Consider the following 15,329-nt stretch of genomic DNA (forward strand, 5'->3'; position numbering starts at 1 on the left):
GGGATGGGTGTGTTGGAGGCAGTGTGATTGGCACAAGATAGAGCAGGGTTTAGGGTCGTTGTACATAGGGTAGCTATGAGTCGCAAGTGACTTGACAGCACATAACAACAACAACAAAGAACATAAATAGTAAATAAACTTATGAAAACACTTTTAGCTTTAGGAGTAGAGAATTAAATGTGCATTTAAAAATAGTAATGCACTAATTTTTTTTCTTGTGGTAAAAACAGAAATGTTTTAAACCTTCGCTATGTCCACATTTTCCCCCCAGTGGCACTCGGCAGCATTAACTATGCTTATGCTGCATAGCTATTACCACTCACCATTTCCAGACTTTCCCATCACCGTTAGCAGTGTTCAATGCATTCCTCTCCCCACATCCCTCATGATGTGTTCTTTTTTACTTATAGCATTTTTAGTTTTTGAAATAATACTTTACATTGTGTTGTATTGCTGGTGGCCGACCTCCTGGTCTCTGGCCAGTTATACCCATCTGGGCATAAGGTAGCTCCTTCACTCTCCACCAGATCCTTCTGAGACACCCTGCAGAGACCATTCTTATGTCTCCATAAAGTAGGCAGGATCTACTGATGTCTGGACACTTTCTTGGGCTCTATTCAACTGTACTCACCATGACTTGGAATCGACTTGACAGTAATTGATGGTTAGTCCACGCATTCAGACGTCCTTGAGAGCTGGGTTTTCTCTTGTCACACCAGACAATTTCATCAATACTGGAAATGGATTCCAGAACCACAAAGTGAAAGGGAAAAATTATGCAGCCCAGTGCAGCATGATTTCAGAGAGAATACGACAGCATTGAGGAAAGAGTGAGGAAAGGATGGAAGTGAAAAGAAGGAAAAAAATAAAATAACTGGGTGCCTTTCCAGCTAGCTGTTTTCATCTGTGATCCTACTGAATGACGATGTTGGAGTGTAGACCTCTATTTGTTCCCATTTCACAGATAAGGAAATAGAGACTTGCCACAGTTAAGTGACTTCTGACACTGATGGCAGTTTTCTGAGACAGGATCCAAACAAAAAACTGTCAACCAGTGTAATTCTGTGGTTCTTCTTGAAAGGTCCTTCAGAGTTGGTCTAGGATGTATATGGCTTACTTACTTCCATTATCTCCTCTACAACCTTCAAAATTCTGCTGGAAGATTCAACTATCACCACCTAGAATCAACCATCAACATCTGTAAGTCAAGAGCAGTGTCTCTGAGATGATAAAAGGCAGTGTCATCTTCCCCTACATTCTGGATTGTTCACATTAAAGACCTTTTGTGTCAGAAATATGAATCTCTACATGGAAGATAGATGAATGGATGGTTCTCTAAATATCTGTTCTGATGGATTATTACAAACTCCTACTCCCATATTATTCCTCACAACAGTAATAAAAATAGAAGAGTGAATGAATCCTCTTCAGAACTTGAATTCCAAATAATACAAATACATGCTATTTGGGGCTTCAAGAAGTCGGGTCATTGATAATCTTCTGTTGTATTTGACAGCCTTGCTGACTTTCTGAGTTGTATTTTGAATGTTGGGTGGGTACTATGAGCTCCTAAGAAACAAAGTAGAAATAGATTCAAGAATAAAACAAGCAATTTCTCCTTGTTTGTCTTGATCTGATATTTGCCATATGGGCACCTCAGCATCCTCCTCTCAGCAGGCTGAATTTATGGAAAACACACATCCACATTCACAGATTATGAGAAAGCAAACCCTTCTTCCCCTTAGTTTTATTCTTTGCTTTGCCTGACAGAATTCCAATTTACTTAAGTGCAGATTTCCTGACAATAGAGATGGGCAACTGGCTATAGCTGATGGGTAGAAAAAACAAAACAGAAAACATAAATTTTGTCAAATCTCCTTGAAGAGGAGAAAACTGATGAGTTCTCTCCTCCTTTACTTCTTGGACTTGGAGACAAACATGTCAGAGGAGACTAGATAGATGTTCTTATGTTGTCCTAGAGTAAAGATTCCTCATTGCCAACTAGGCCATTGCAGCTAGAAGCTTTGCCAAGTCTCATAGTTGACTTGCTGCTAATTGATCTGTGAACTCATTATTTCAGGAAATCAGGCCTTGTGCTAGGCATGGAAACTTTGGAGACACACTGAAGACACCTGATCACTTAAGACAGACTTGTTTCTAGAAAATTGTTATTACTTGCCATCTAGTCATCTTCCCGTGGTGACCAATAGAACAGAACTGATCTGTACTCTTTCTTGAGCCATATCCATGATGTGTTGCCAATTCTACCATCATGACTGATAGAGTGTTACTGACTAATTTTTCAAAAGCAGACTATTAAGTTAGTCTTCTTTGTTTGAGTATGGAAGTTCTGCTGAAGCTTCTACTACATCATATAACATGCAGGCATCCACTGAGAAATAGATAGTGGCCAAGAACTAAACACAGGTCACCGATAGAGAAGGCAAGTACTCTACCACTGAACCACCAGGCACATCAGTGTAGAAAATTATTGTTGTTGTTATTGTCTGGTGCTGTTGAGTTGACTATAACTCGTAGTGACTCTATGAACAACAGATAGGAACCTTCCGTCTCCTCCACCATTTTCATTATCTGTTATATTTGAGTCTATGTCTACAGTCAAAACAAGATGTACCAGTCCATCTTGTTGAGGGTCTTTCTCTCTTTCTCTGACTTTTCCCAGCATGATGTCTTTTCCAAAGACTATTTTCCTCCTGACAATGTGTTCAAAGTATGTGAGATAAAATGTCATTTTCCTTGACTCTCAACAGTACTTTGGATGCACTTTCTTCAACACAGACTTGTTTGTTCTTTTGGCAGTCCATGAGATATTCAGTACTCTTCTCCAACACCACATTTCAAAGGAGTCCATTCTTTTTCTGTCATCTTTAGTCACTGTCCAACTTTCAGAAGCATAAGAAGCAATTGAAAATGCCATAACTTAAATCAACACTTTAAAATTCTTGCATCTACTTCTCCACTCGTGATAAGAGATGTGTTTGTTTTTGAGTGAGATGTCCATGTGAGAGTTAACATTAGTTACATGATGATGTTTTGACTCATACTTTCATTACAAATAGAGCAATACTGTAAAAAGTACCTAGGAAATGCTTTGTCTTTAGAAGATACAGTCTTTCAAAGCAAGGGGCTTTATGCACTCTGAGATTGTCATAAGATGTTACACAATATGATAAAGTCAAGTGAAGGCACAAAGAACCTTCAAAGTTAATGATGACCGAATCTTGATGGTTATGGTTGAATCCTCCAGCAGAATCTTGAAGGAGGCAGAGGAGTCAATGGAAGTAAGCCAACCATGAATCCTAGACCAAGCATACTCTGAGACAAAGTGTGAGAAAGAAAGCATTGTGTCTGGGGAAATGGCAGAAGGCTGAGTGTGGCTACAGTGTAAGGAGTGTGAGAGTGCGGGCAAGGACGAATGGGTTTGGAGGGGCTGGGCTATGAAGGGACCTGTGTACCATAGGTTCCCAGTGTGACATTTCTCTGAAGGGCAGTAGAGGCTGTATCAGAGCAGGAAGAGCCTAAGTAGGCTGGAGGAGCACTCAAGGTGTCACAATAGCAGGTCAGGCTGGAGCTACTGAGGGTCTGAAGCAGAGTGATGACTTTAGTCATGTTGTTGTTGTTATGTGCCGTCGAGTCGCTTGCAACTCATAGCGACCCTATGTACAACAACCTCAAACTCTGCTCTGTTCTGTGCCAATCGCACTGTCTCCGACACTCCCATCCCGATTACCCCAGTCACTGAATCAATCCACCTCATAGAGGGCCTTCCCCTCCTGCGCTGTCCCTCCACCCTCCCAAGCATGATGTCCTTCTCCAAGGACCGGTCTCTCCTCACAACATGTCCAAAATATGTTAGACGGAGCCTCAGAATCCTTGCCTCCAAGGAGCCACCCGGTTTAACCCTTTCCAGGATGAATCTGTTTGTTTTCCTAGCAGTCCATGGTATTCTCAATACTCTTCTCCAGCACCACAGCTCAAAGGCATCATCAATTCTCCTTCTATCCTCTTTGGTCATTGTCCAACTCTCTGATGCATAACAAGTGATTGCGAAGACCATGGCCTGTATCGAATGCACCTTAGTCTCCAGAGAGACACCGTTGCATTTCAGTACTTTGGAGAGGTCCCTAACAGCAGACATTCCCATGGCAATTCGCCTTTTAATTTCCTGGCTACTGGTGCCAAGAGTGTTGACTGTGGAGCCAAGTAAACTAAAGCTGTGTACAATCTCAATCTCTTCACCGTCCATCCTGATACTGCCAATTGGTCTAGTGGTGAGAATCTTTGTCTTCTTGACATTGAGTCATAGAGGAAAAAAATAAGGTGAGATGTCCAATCTCTAGAAAGAGAGTAACAGGAAAGAATAAGAACAAAGAAATGTATTTCATAGAGAAAGAGATAAAGACTCTCACCAAGATGGATTGACACAGTGACTGTACCAATAGAGGATGTGAGTGACTGAGGATGGCACAGAGGCAATGATAGAATTCTCTTCTTCCATGAGGAAGGCTCCATTCTGTTCCTTGCTAAAACACTTAGTACACAGTCACCAACACCAGAGGAGGCATATGTGTAGAAGAGGCTTTAGAATGACAAAGGGTGACTCTACACTAGATAGCAACATACTATAAAAAAGAGAAGTTGTTAGAAACATGCAAATAATCAACATTTTTTGAAGTCAGAAATAAGGAAGAATTTACACTAAATGAAATAAACTGATAGCAAAGGAAGTGCTAATAAATAATAAAATAAAATAATGAAAATAAAGAACAGCTCAGTGTAAAAAAGTATAGAAGTTGTAACTAAGAATTCAAGAGAAATAGTTTGCCAAACTCTTGGGAGAAAAAGTAGCACAGAATTATAATTTTGAAAATATAATTTTGAAATCTAGCAAGGTTTGAGGTCTTGAGCACCAATGAGCATAGGCCAAATGAGCTCTGGGAGGATATCAAGAAAATCGTCCATGAAGTATGCAAAAGATCATTACAAAGGCTGAAAAAGAAGAAAAGACCAAGATGGATGTCAGATGAGACTCTGAATATTGCATTAGCATGCCGAGAGGCCAAAGCTAAAGGAAGAAAACAAGAAATCAAAGAGCTGAACAGAAAATTTCAAAAGGCAGCCTGGGACAACAAAGCAAGATACTATAATGAAATGTGCAGAGAGCTGGAGTCAGAAAATCAAAAGGGCCAAACTCGCTCAGCGTTTCTTAAGCTGAAGGAGCCAAAAACAAATTCAAGCCACCAGTGGCAATACTTAAGGATACTTTGGGTAGAATGTTAAATAATCCAGGAAGTATCTAGAGAAGATGGAAGGACTACACAGAGTCACTGTATCAGAAGGAACTGGCTGACACAGAAAAATTTCATGAAATGACATATGAGCAAGAGCCTATGGTGATGAAAGAGGAAGTTCAAATTGCTCTGAAGGAACCAGCAAAAAACAAGACTCCAGGAGTTGACGGCATACAAATTGACATATTTCAACAGACAGACACTGCCCTACATGTGCTCACTAAGTTGTGCCAAGAAATCTGAAGAACAGCCAGCTAGCCGACTGACTGGAAAAGATAGCTATTTGTTCACATTCCAAAGAAAGGTGACCCATCAGAGTGTGGAAATTATCGAACAATATCATTAATTTCACATGCAAGCAAGATTCTGCTGAAAATTATCCAAAAACATTTGGAACAATATGTCAACAGAGAACTGCCAGATGTGCAGGCTGGATTTAGAATAGGTCGTGGTACTAGGGATATTATAGCTAATGTTAGATGGATCTTGGCAGAAAGCAGAAAATACCAGAAGAATGTTTATCTGTGCTTCATTGACTATGCAAAGGCTTTTGACTGTGTGGACCACAACAAGCTGTGGCTGACTCTGAGAAGAATGGGAATCCCAGAACATTTGATGATGCTAATGCGAAACCTATACTTGGACCAAGAGGCAGTCGTTAGAACAGAGCAAGGAGACACTATATGGTTCAAAATCAAGAAGGGGGTCTGTCAGGGATGTATTTTGTCTCCACACCTTTTCAATCTGTATGCAGAACAGATCATCTGAGACACTGGGCTGTACAAAGAGGAATGTGGCATCAGTATTGGTGGAAGAGTCATCAACAACCTGCATTATGCAGATGACACAACCCTGCTTGCTGAAACTGAGGAGGACCTGAAGCGCTTGCTGCAGAAGGTCAAGGACTGCAGCCTTCAATATGGATTGAAGCTCAACATCAAGAAAACAAAGATTCTCACCACTGGGCCAATTGGCAGCATCAGTATGGATGGTGAAGAGATTGAGATAACAGCTTTAGTTTGCTTGGCTTCACAATCAACACTCTTGGTAACAGCAGCCAGGAAATCAAGAAACGAATTGCATTGGGAAAGTCGGCTGTGAGGGACCTCTCAAGAGTACTGAAGAGCAATGGCATCAGGCTGGAGACTAAGGTAGGCCCGATCCGGGCTATAGTCTTCGCAATTACATGCTATGCATCAGAGATTTGGACAGTGAATAGGGATGATAGAAAGAGAATTGATGTATTTGAGCTGTGGTGCTGGAGAAGAGTGTTGAATATACCATGGACTGCTAGGAGAACAAGCAGGTTTGTCCTGGAGAGGGCGAAGCCAGAATGTTCCCTGGAGTCAAGGATTCTGAAGCTTCGGCTGACATATTTTGGGCATGTTGCAAGGAGAGACTGAAGGACATCATGTTTGGGAGAGTGGAGGGACGGCACACGAGAGGAAGACCTTTGATGAGATGGATCGATTTTGTGACTGAAGCAGTGGCAATTAGTGTGTTTGAGATGGCTATGTTGGCACAGGATAGAACAGCGTTTAGAGCTCTTGTACATAGGGTTGCTACAACTCAATGGCACATAACAACAACAACAAGCAAGGTTAAAAATAAATAAGCCTGAAAAAAGAAATAAATAAGACAGCTACAACTGGGGTTCTCAAAGGTAGCACGTTGTGTGGTTCCTTAGCTGAGAGGCGAGGTGTGGAGGGCTCTGAGAGGCACGGTGCATGTCTGACCTGACTTGCCCCCTGTGTAAAGAGGAGAAAACATTACATAGTGGCACAGTGTCAGGAGCATCTCTCTGAAAGGGCCCGAGAGTGTAAGAATAACATAGCCCTGCACTGCCTCAGAGCAAAAAGCAAATAAAAGTGTCTGTAGCTCAGCCCCATGCTGTCTCAAGAGCCCCACCAACAGCAAGAGGTTCTTTTACTCATTATTGACTCACAGACTCAAAAGTTGTGTTACTGAGAATGGAGTTTTTTAGGGAAGGAAGTTAAAGAGTGGGGGAGGCAAAGAATATCACCCCAAACAAATCCAGGCTTTAGCCCAACAGTTCTAAGGCACAATTCCTCAGTAAGTCCAAGCGCTAATTTCAGTTCAGCAATCAAATCCAAATAATTCAGCAATATTTGTCTCAGAGCAGTTACCAGTCAGCTTCTCCTTCAATGATGCAACAAGAACAGTCAAACCTTTAACTGTGGCCAGCACAAAAGCAAGAAGCCTCAGGTCATACCTTACCACTGTTTGTCCACAGCAGTGCTACAGTCTCCACCACCATGGTCTCACACTAACCTGGGCCTTGTCACCATAAGCCTTGCTCGCTCCACGTCTTACTTGCCTCAAGTCTTGCCATTCAGTGTGGGGAACACTCTTTCTCTTAAACTAGTTCTATACCTGCTGATGATTTGCAAGACTGTGCTGATTTGCAAGACCATGTGTCTGCAGTTAAGGTAGCTGGAGACCAGAAGATAAATGGTTTAAAAAAGGCAACTTTTAGGCTCCCACCACACCCCCAGTCTCTGTGAAGGCCCCGGAGTAGTCCTCTCTATCCACACGACATAGTCTGCTGCCATTCTGCTTCACGAGCCCTTGGTTCTCACCTTTGCATTCATGTACCTCTGGGACTTCAGGTTAGTGGTATGGATAGGAATGACTTGAGAGAAACTGATGTTCCTGGGGAGGACAAAGCAAGGATGGAGAGAGGACTGGTTAGTAACATGCTGGGGAAAAAAGCAGATAAAGAAACAAAGGCTGAAAGGCAACATATGCCAAGAAGAGGAGCCAGAGATGGCCAGAACCTAGTATCAGTAACTGGAAAATTAAACTCATAATGTTGGCCCCATTCATTTACTTCTGATGAGCTAAGAACCTTGGCTTAGGCCATCTTCTTGATTATGGCTCATGGAGACAAGAACAATTTCCCAGGGTTCTTGTAACTTTCTTTCTTTTGATCAGTGTAAAGTATTCTTTTTAAAAAGTCATTGCTGCTGGTATCTTTCCCCACCTCCCTCCCATGAGTAGCAGTTCAAGGACAACCTTATTCATTGGGCCATCAGTGAACAAAGAGAGTTGGACTTTCAGACGTATCTATGGAAGCACCTGAGTGACCCGGATTCTCCCTGAACCTGGTAAATGATTCCTAAAAGATGAGAGAATTCAAATTCTGGCTTCCACTGAGAACTGAATATTCCCCAAACTGCCTGATGCACAGCCCCAGCTGAGACCTAATGCAAGTATTTTGCTTAAGAGGACTCGCAAATGCGAGGTGCTTCTAACAATATGTGTCAAGCAGTGTGTAGCCGATGGTAGGAGTTAGATTTATGCATATTGTGGTTGTCCATTTCCAGCTGCTTTTGTGGAGTCAAACTTTTTTTATGTTAACAGATCACATTATTATCACATTTAGTGGAGAATAATGAGATATGGTGGTGATACATCATTGGCAGCTCATAGCACCATTTGAAAACATGCTTGTTTTTAAGTCTGCAATAATGGGTCAAAGAGAGAGACACACACTGTTGTACATACACCACACACACACACACAGAGAAAAAGAGAACCCCCAAGCACAGCTATCATAGCTAGTCCTGAGGAGCTCTTTGTTTGTAAATGCTTCTTTGCCACACAAGAACCTCTGTCGTGACCCACAAGGGTGCCTCACTTCTCCATTTATGAAGGGACAAAGACATCTCAAAGTTGAGATGAGTGACCAATGAGATTTACCCAAAGTCTGATGAAGTAGGCTCTGTGTGCAATTGCTCATGGTTGAAATGACTGAGAGAACAGAGACAACCTTTTTGGATTTCCACTGCAATGATTTTGAAAAATCTTGTTTGGTGTGCAAACGCATGTTCAGTTCATGAGAAGCGGTGGGAGTAACAAGGGAAGGAAGGGGAAAGTCATAGTTGTCTCCCTGGACTATCAAACTGTTCTCTACAATTAGCATTTCCTGTCTCTTCTTAATATATTTTCTCTGTCTCTTTATTTTATCCTTGGAGTACGATAGATAGATAAGTGAAGTGTATTATGTGAGACAATATTAGATTCTCTCTCTCTGCTTCTACCATCCCTAAACTTAGGGACATGCCCTCCAGATATCTGCTGTTATTGCATTCGATAAATGTCTTTAAATCTTTTGCAGTAGACTTATAGCTTCAGTGTGTGTTATCGCATATGATAATTATCCTTATACATTTTCCTTTTGTATGTTGTAAGATATTTTCTTTATTCTAAACTATATACCACTCAGGGTTTAGGAGGTGAGGAAGAGGCTCACATTCATTTGCCTAGCATGTCTGGAGGATGACAAATTAGGGGAAAGTCCTAGCCTCCTTTTTTGTTTGTGTGTAGGGCATTTAAAGGGGCTGAAATACTGCAAACTCCACCACTCTTCAGATATCCTGTTTCCACCTCACTGCTTCTGATGACAGTTAGGTCACTGTACTAGATGTATCGCCTCACGTGCTGGTCACCAGCACCTTGTATTGTCTTCCTGGAAACATGTGCCACTACTGGAGGTGACAAATGACAGATGTCAGCACACCCTGGACTTCAGCTAGGAGTGAGATTTGTGTGTTTTAAAAACACTCCCTCTCTCTTCACCAGGCAAATAAAATGCTACTATTTCATAGGACTTTTTGGAGGAACAAATGAAGGAACCTGTGTAAAGTGACTAGCACAGTGTGTGGACCCTACACAAATGTTAGTCTATAGAGTTTCCCTCAGAAGATCTCATAGGTCTTGTGATTTCTGGTTTAAAGAATGCATGATCAGATGCACCTGACAATTATTGCCTACTTTACTTCTGCTCTGTGTCTTTTTTTCTCATCATCACAACACCTACTGTGTGCCTTGCTTTGGGCATTTAAAAACGAATCTCGTAAGTACAGGATATCTGAATGTCTATCTGTATTTCATCAACTCTGCAAAGGCATTTCACTGTGTGGATCACAACAAACTGTGGCTAACTCTGAAAAAAATGAGAATCCAAGAATACTTGATTGCACTTCTCTGTAACCTATACTTGGACCAGCAGGCAGTCATCAGAACAGAACAGGGAAACACTGCATGGTTCAAAATCAGGAAGCATGTATGCCAAGGATGTGTCCTGTCTCCATACCTTTTCAATCTATATACAGAACAGATCATCCAGGCGACGGGGCTTGATGTGGAGGAATGTGGCATCAGGATTGGAGGAAGACTCACCAACAACTTGAGTTATGAAGATGACACAACCCTGCTTGCTGAAACTGAGGAAGACCTGCAGCACTTGCTGTGGAAGAAGGTCAAACACTGCAGCCTTCGATATAGGTTGAAGTTCAACATCAAGAAAACAAAGATTCTCACTGGGTCAATTAACAACATCATGATAGATGGTGAAGAGATTGAGATTGTTAACAGCTTCAGTTTGCTTGGCTCCACAATCAACACTCTTGGCATCAGCAGCCAGGAGATGAAAAGATGAATTGCATTGGGAAAGTCTGATGTCAGGGGCCTCTCCAGAGTGCTGAAGAGCAACTATGTCAGTCTAGAGACTAAGGTGCACCTGATACAGGCCATGGTCTTTGCAATTACTTCCTATGCATCAGAAAGCTGGACAGCGACTTAATTTCAGCTAGCAGGGTTGTGTCATCTGCATAATGCAAGCTGTTGATGAATCTTCCTTCAATTCTGATGCCACATTCCTCCCCATAGAGCTCAGCCTCCCAGATGATCTGTTCTGCATACAGATTGAAAAGGTATGGAGATAGGACACATCCCTGGCGTAACCTTCCCAATTTTGAACCATACAGTGTTTCCTTACTCTGTTCTGATGACTGCCTCCTAGTCCAAGTATAGATTTTGCATAAGCACAATCAAGTTTTCTAGGATTCCCATTCTTTTCAGAGTTAGCCACAGTTTGTTGTGATCCACACAGTGAAATGCCTTTGCATAGTCAATGAAACACAGATAGACACTCCTCAGGAAACTAAGCTGTGCCTGATCCAGGACATAATCTTCACAATTATTTGCTATGCATCAGAAAGCTTGACAGTGACTAAAGATGATAGGAGGAGAATTGATGCCTTTGAGCTGTGGTGCTGGAGAGTATTGAAGATACCATGGACTTTCTAGGAGAACAGATTTGTCTTAGAGAGTGTGAAACCAGGCTTCTCCTTGGAGGAAAGGATTCTGAAGCTCCGTCTGACATACTTTGGACATGTTGCAAGAAGGGACCAGGCCTTGGAGAGGGACAGCATGCTTAGAAAGGTGGAGGGACAGCACAAGAGAGGAAGACCCTGGATGAGATGGATTGATTCAGTGACTGGGCTAATTGAGGTAGGTGTGTCAGAGACAATAAGGTTGGCACAGAATAGAGCAGTGTTCAGAGCTGTTGTACACAGTGTTGTTTTGAGTTGCAAGTGACTAGATAGCATATAACAACAAGAATAACATCAATGTGTTCTAATTCACTAGGACATGAAACAAGACTCAAGAAAATATCCCCAAACCATATTACTTATAATTAATTTTTATTCAACAAGTAGTCCGGTGTTACAGGAAGTAGGGGCCTAAAGGAGAAAAAGAATCACCTGAACACCCGAGTTGTAAACAAGAAAGGCTTTATTTGCCAGCAGAGATTTGGTGGACTCTTGCCCAAAATGGCCTAGCTCCCCAAACTGCTTTGTCCTGGGAAACAGATAAAGGAATAGTTGTGCTACACTCTAATTCATGGTTTCAAAATATTGACAGGAATTTACAGGAGTGGAAGCAAGCATTGGTTTTATAGTTTCAGGAAGGTAGCGGCAGGTGAGCCAGAGTACTCTTATAAGGTCACAGCTGTTTAGGCCCAGTAGATAAGGAAACATTCTTGCAGGATCACAGCCTTCCTGATTCTTTATATGAAGAAAGAGCTGCAGGGCCTCTCCTCTCCCTCCCTAGAGAACCAAACATTCCTTCAGAGCCTCTCCTTTTCCCAGGGCTCTCTTCTCACTGGTGGCTATTGGTTAAGGAGTTGCACTGCCAACAAAAGGCAGGTGATTCGAATCCACCAGCTTCTCTGCAGGAGAAACAGTCCTGTGCCATTTACAGCCTGAAAATCCACTGATCAACTGTAAATTAGTTCTGGCTTGATGCCTACGAGGATGAGAGATTTTTAGTTTTGTGTCCTGTGTATAGATCTAGAGGTAAAAGAAATGGTGAAGCTTAAGTGTGAAAGAACTCTTTACAATTAAATCGGTAATTATACACATTTGTCTTACCACTATATCAGTGAAAAATCTCTATTGTTAAAACAGGGCAATTTCTGTAACAAAAGAGAAAAAGTATAGAAAAAATAATTTCCTAAAACATATATCCAAGTATAAAAGTAAGGCTCTCTTGGTAACTTCACATCCCTCCCTTCTGTGTACTCATGCATAGCATGTTGTTTCCGCAACTAAACACATCCTCATACTTATTCTTGATTTGTCTGTCTATATTCTCTTCATTCTGCTTTAGAGCTTTATGCACGCAGCCATCCAGGCAAGCTGAGCCCCCTGATGATCCAGTCTTGAATTCCATTTTACAATTGGTCATCTTCTGATTTGCTTTGAGAAGTCACTGGAAGTTTATTTCCGCCAACTCATTTTTCACAATCTTAGAAGCAGGAACTTTATGTCCTAAATTAGCTGGGTGACTTGGATAACTTATCACTTCATCTCTGAGGGCTCCAGGTTCTACACACGGCAAATGGGACCCAAAACTGCAAGTCCAGGTGTGCACTAGCCCAGATCTGTAGACAATTCAGTGAAAGCTGAAACCACTGAAGCCCCTAACTTCTTATGTTTTTTTATTATCCTGCCTTTTTTTTTCTTTTTAACCTTTAAAAATAATAGAGAAAATTACAGATTAAGGTGGGTCTGGTTCAAGCTATGGTATTTTCAACTGCTTCCTATGCATCTGAAAGTTGGACAATGAATAAGGATAACACAAGAATTAACACCTTTGAATTGTGTTGGTGAAGAATATTGAATATTCCATGAGATGCCAAAAGCACATACAAATCTGTCTTGAAGTAAGTGCAATCTGGGTGTTCCTTAGAGGCGACAATGGTGAAACTTCATCTCACTTCCTTGGGCCATATTTTCAGGAGGAACCAGAAGAGAAACATCATGCTGAGAAAGGTATAAAGAAGGTCAGCAAAATATCCTCAATGAGATGGATCTCCAAGGAGGTGAAACCTGCTGGTCAAGCATTTATGCGTTCTTGGATCTTTTGGTCTAGTGGAGGAGTTGGGCATTAAATATCTAGTAGAGGAGTTAAGCATTAAATCAATAAAGATTTACAATTTTAAGAGTGATGGAGTAAATTACAGGGTGCTGCTATGGGACAATATAATAATATCATTTGGATTTAATGATGCTATGGATGGAATTGTGTCCCCCCAAAAATATGTATTGTAAATCCTAACCTATGTGCCTGTAGTTATAATCCCATTTGGGAATAGTTTCTCTTGTTATGTCAATGAGAGAGTTCAGATCTTAGAATTATCTCTTTTGAGGTATTAAGGAAGTAAGAAAGAAGAGAGATGCTAAGCACATGAGTATCCCCCAGGACCAGAAGTGCAGAAGAGAAAAGGACCAAAGGAAACATAGGGGGAAAGCCTTTCATTTAGGTATCTAAACCACTAACTGGCAGAATCAGTCCTTGGAGAAGGACATCATGCTTAGAAGGGTGGAGGGACAATGCAGGAGAGGAAGACCCTGGATAAGATGAATTGACACAGTCACTGGAGTAATAAGTCAGGTGTGTCAGAGACAGTGAGATTGGCAAAGGATAGGATAAGGTTCAGAGCTATTGTACATTGAGGTCACTAGAGTCACAGGTGACTCAACAGCAAACAACAACCCACTAAACAGTGAGAAAATAACTTTCCATTTGTGAAAATCATCCATTTGTGATACTACTGTTTTAACAACACTACATAACTAAGTCAAACGAGGACGGTCAGTAGGTAAAACTGCTTTGAGAAAGTAAGCTTATAAATCAAAAGTGCATAATAGGCAGAGGGAACACTAAGAATAAGAACATTCCTGGAAAAAATAAACGACATATGAAAAAGCCCTGAAATAAAAAGTAGATTGGCACATTCAGGAAACAGAAAGAAGATTGAGTGGGGCCATAATGAACATAGGAAAGAGAAGTTCATGCCCTGACTGGAAAGGTGTTAAATGAAATGAAAGCATAGAAGTTGTAGTAAACTGTGGTTTTAAGTACAATGAAAAGCCATTGGTGGATTGGAAGAAGAGTTGTGGCAACTCTTTGATGGGAATCAGAATTAGGGTTCTGTCATAGACTAAAAGGAACAGGGTTGTTTGAAGTAGAATGGAAAACAATAAAGATGAATAGAAGATATTTACTTACAAGTTACAGGATTTTCTGGGGTGGTTACAGGAATTAGTAGTTAAGTATGTACTGTTAGATAGACACTATACAAAATTTGGTGTCTGAACTGGATCATTTATCAGATGGGAAATTCCAGAGATCAAGGTAGCAGACAGTGTTGTGTGGTGTGGTCCACACGTCCAGGGAAATCCCACAGAGGGTGGGTGTCTCCTGAGAACTCTGCAAATCCGATTCCACTGGAGCCCAAACCTAGTAAGTTTCCATCCCTGTTTTAGTTTCTTCTTGCTCCTGGTTGTAAATAAATCTTTGATACATGTTACTAGAAAATGAATCTGTAACGTTTTTCCCAAGTTGGGGGTTTTTTTTGTTTTGGGTTTGTTTTTTTTTTCACATTTTCATACCTTTCTGTGAGTTTGCTGCACCTTAAATCATTTGTGAGGTGGGGAGAGACTACTTTGTTATTGGCTTATAGGGTGACAATAATGAAATGAACATGGAAAATATAATGGGATCATGTAGCTATCATTGTAATCCAGCCAATTAAAATAAATTTAATAATATCAATTTGGAATAAAAGGTGAAGTCCATGTGTATAACCTGCGTTTGTGTCTCTTATAAAATGTATTTGCAATGAATAAGTCATTGATTTTA

At 41.1% G+C, this 15,329-nt stretch overlaps 1 protein-coding gene across 1 annotated transcript in view; it reads left to right on the forward strand.

Annotated features, from left to right (window-relative positions):
* PRUNE2 (prune homolog 2 (Drosophila)) overlaps positions 1-15,329 on the forward strand; it is a 435,757-nt gene that overhangs the window by 160,168 nt on the left and 260,260 nt on the right. The gene's annotated exons all lie outside the window — the stretch shown is intronic.

This window comes from Elephantulus edwardii, unplaced genomic scaffold, assembly GCF_000299155.1.
Source record: "Elephantulus edwardii isolate Elephantulus edwardi_28Jun2011 unplaced genomic scaffold, EleEdw1.0 scaffold00108, whole genome shotgun sequence".
Taxonomy (NCBI): domain Eukaryota; kingdom Metazoa; phylum Chordata; class Mammalia; order Macroscelidea; family Macroscelididae; genus Elephantulus; species Elephantulus edwardii.